We start from the raw sequence: 4,138 nt of genomic DNA on the forward strand, positions 1-4,138 counted from the left end.
GAGGGACCCTGGAACTCGGAGGGAGGAGACAACCCTGGAACTCGGAGGGAGGGAGGGGGACCCTGGAACTCGAAGGGAGGGGGGCCCTGGAACTCGAAGGGAGGGAAAGGAGAGAGAGAGGGGGGAGGGAGGGGGCCTGGAACCGGAGGGACTGGAACTGGGAGGGAGGAGGGGCCTGGAACTTAGAGAGAGGGGGAGGGGGAGGAGGGAGGAGGGACAGGGGAAGGGGAGAGGGAGGGGGATGGGAAGAGGGAGGGTGATGAGAGAGGGGGGAATGCACCACCTGTAAAAAAAAAAATTCAGCACCCCCAATCATTTTGAAAAGTTGGCTCCTATGTCTGGTATGTGTTTGCCTTGTGTGGTAAATGCAAGGCAAATGCTAGACACGCCCCCTGCATTTACCTCACAGGTTTTGCACTTATTGTGCACTAATTTTAGCAACTAACGCCTAATAACTTATCACACTTTAGTAAAGTGGCTCCTATATTCATCATATGAGTCAGGCCTGAGCTTCAAGAGGGAGGAGAATTTGACTCAAGGTACTTCCACTCTCCTTTTTCCAGCTTGATAATCAGTGGGTGGGATGGAAAAGGGAGGATGAGGAGGGGGTAGGAGGGATGAAAGAGAATTGTCTTGGAGGAGTATGGAAGGGCTGAGATAGAGGGCATACCAAAATTACTTTTTTCAGTTTTGACCAAAGTCAAATCTGCGGCCGAAAATTACTGCCAAAGCTGGAAACAGTACTGGCCCACCCCCTGAAAAATGCGGACCCTCACTCCACTCCCCTCCCAGACAAAAGTGAGTCCCACTTCAGCCTCATTCCACCCTCAAACAAGAATGGGCCCCACTCTGACCCACATCTATAGATCCCCCCCTCCTCCAAGACTGAAACCAAAATCAATATTTGATTTGGCCTCTAAACTGAGAGGAATAAGAAACTCTTGAAAATATCTGCTGGAAATAATGAATGTTTTGGGAAATTTGGGGTACTCTATGGAGTATACCCTTCCCAAACTCGTTTCATACACAATGGCAGTATTCTTCAAATATAAACATCGTACCATTGACTCTTTTAACATAAGCTAAAATTAATTTCACTGTCAGTTTTCACTTCAACACAGAATGTTTTCTGTCTTTAGTTCTACTCCATGATTTATATGTTCTTTGTCATTCAATGATCCCACCAAGCTGTTCAGACCTGATGCAAAACACTCACAATACTTACTCCATATCATTAACCATAAAATGCAATCAAACATTTCTCCTTGGGCAGAGCAAACAAAGCTCCCACTAGTGTTTAGTTTAATAGTTAATGGACCTTTCCCTTGGGTCAGCTGAGTCAAGTTGGCCGTTAATCTTTTTCAGAAACAAATGTGTTTAAAGCTAAAGCACCATGCAGATATGTACATCTAGAGGCCTCATTTTCAAAGCACATAGACTTACAAAGTTACGCAGGTCTATGTGCTTTGAAAATGAGCACCCTAATATTACATAGCCTTCATATGCTACAATGTTATATCCTTGCTCTTTTCACTTATCTAGCCCCCTGAACAGAGAGAGGGCTAGGCTGGGGCTTCTGAGACCTGTCAGGTGACACAATTCTTTGCAGTACTAGTATTCATTTGAATAGGACAGAAGAAAATCTTCAGGGCCTTTAGAAAGAGTACAATCAGTTACTCCACACACGTCTTCACACTGGAAGTGGTATTCCAACAAAAATATTGTAGTTTATACTTCCTCAGTTGAAATAATTTGACATTAGATACGTTTATTAGAGAATGAAATCCTTCTCTTCAATCTGTACATTTACTGGCGCATTCCCTCAGGGACCCTTTTAGTTTGTTTTCCTCAGGTTCTCCAAGTAAATAGTCCTTGGGGTACCTTTCCTCTCTGAGACATCCCTTGTTTCTACAATCCAATTTCTGATCAGTTCTAACGCTTTTCACTTTCTGACTGGCACTTTATCCTCTAATCTCCTTCCGGAATATACCAGGTTGACACCTTTTCTTCCGAAAAATTGGGTGCCATTGGGTCATGCTGAGTGATCAATCTAGAATTCAATCGAAAGGCACTTACTGCCAAACCTCAGAAACACAAAACTCAAAGATCTGTTAGCGGTTCTTTTACAGAGGCCGGTACGTTTTTAGTGTGCGTTAATGATTAGCATGTGCTAAATGCTAGAGACACCCATAGGAATATATGGGCATCTTCAGCGTTTAGTGCATGCTTATTTTTAGCATGTACTAGAAACACTAGCGTGCCTTTGTAAAAGGACCCCTTAGTTTCCTAGTCTCTCTTTCTTTAAAAGAGAGATGACCCTAGAAATTAAGGTTATAGCACACAGATGGGGAAATCTTTAATTCTTAACAATGAGGACAACAGCAAATTCACTGAATGCTGGAACACTACTCAGAACTCAAGACAGTCATTTATTTAGTAGAAGTTAAAAGTTACACTTTCTACATCTGAGTCTCAGAGGTTAAGCCTTACCCCTTCACCAGAGAACCCAGCACTGAGGTAGTGGGAGAGAAGGGACTGAAAGACTTAGCCTGGTATTAAGTGTATATGTTTAATAAGGACAGTCCTGATACAGGAGCTATATAAAATGAAGCATGGACTGAGGTTGTTAGAGACTATAGTTGGGGTTCCTGAAACTGCCACCACAATTGGAGGTAAAACCATGAAACCATCACTTTAAGGGCACAAATTGGCAACCATCCCATTTTGGAGCCAAGAGGGTGGCAAAAGCTCACAAATAGGAAAAAAAGGAAGAGATGGTATACAGGGCCTCTGAGTAAACTGTGGCCTCACCAGGTCCACTTTAACCACCTATGGGACCCTGGGCAAACTTTTATGGATAGCTCCCCTCCCCCCTTAGGGCCAACAGCACAGCTTCCTTAGTCCCCTGCCAGCCAAAGCTGTCTAGATCACACTGATGATGACTCTTCTGGTTCTGCACCTTAAAACAGGACAGAAGAGGCTTTTCAACTTTTGAAGATGTGTGTTCTGCTTTTGTGGACTGCATCAATAGGTGCCCGGTATAAGAGGCTTGGGGAGGCTATGCCTCCCAGCCACAGCAGGATGGATCAGCTGTTTCTATAGAAATGCTAATAGTAGTAGTAGTAGTAGTAGTAGTTCTCCTGCTGCAGTGAAAGCCATCTCTAGCCTTTTGTAACCAGTTGTAATTTGATTACCTGCTGGGAAAGCAGAGCAGGGGGGGTTGACTGGACGTGTCCTGAGTTGCCACTATTTAACTAGGCTGAATTCCTGCACATGAGCACTTCATACCAAAGAGACTTGCACTGACCCCTGAAATTTTAAAAGTGCTAAAAATAAGTTTTAAAAGTATTTGCATTATATCTAATTGCAGAATTTAGGTGTTAGGTGATAGGAAGTGGGATTGGTATTCTATGTACTCAAATTTGCTCAAGCCATATGCAAATTAGTCCGTTTTGGGAGGTTCTCATTTGCATATTTATGGGTAAACATTGTTGGAAATGTTTACAGCCTTAATGTTAGGGCATGGCTCTGATCAAAAATATGAACTTTGATCCAAAAACGAAGGGTTTAGCTAGTGTTTTTGAATAAAAATTCCCATTAGAGTGTCTGTATGTTAATTTGCATTCAAATAGAGCTCTCTGATTGGATGAGCAGCTCCTGTTAGAAAAACTGCCCGGGAACAGAGAGGAGAGGAGAGAATCAATGGGTGGGTATGGATGGCTGGAGAGGGGGGGGGGGGCAGGGGAGCGAGGACAAGAAATGAAGAAGAAAGGCAGAAAGTAAAGAAATAAATGGAAAGGAAGCCCTGGAAATGGAGTTAAGAGGACAGATAGCAGCAGAATCGGATACTGGGGCCAGCATGATCAGAAAAACAAAGTCACCAGACAACAAAGGTATAAAAGATCATTTTATTTTCATTATAGTGTTTGGAATATGTCCACTTTGAGAATCAGGTGCTCAACATTAAAAGTTTATATTTATTTATTTACTTATGTATGGCATTTTATCCCACATTAAACATGAATTAGGATGTTTTGTGGCTCTACAAGAGAATTGTGATATTATGATCCCTTGTTTCATATTGTTGACGGTCTGCATTTTCCGTATGGGTGGTATATTAGTGTGTTAGGTTCTGCCC

Source organism: Microcaecilia unicolor, chromosome 5 (assembly GCF_901765095.1).
Source record: "Microcaecilia unicolor chromosome 5, aMicUni1.1, whole genome shotgun sequence".
Lineage (NCBI taxonomy): Eukaryota > Metazoa > Chordata > Amphibia > Gymnophiona > Siphonopidae > Microcaecilia > Microcaecilia unicolor.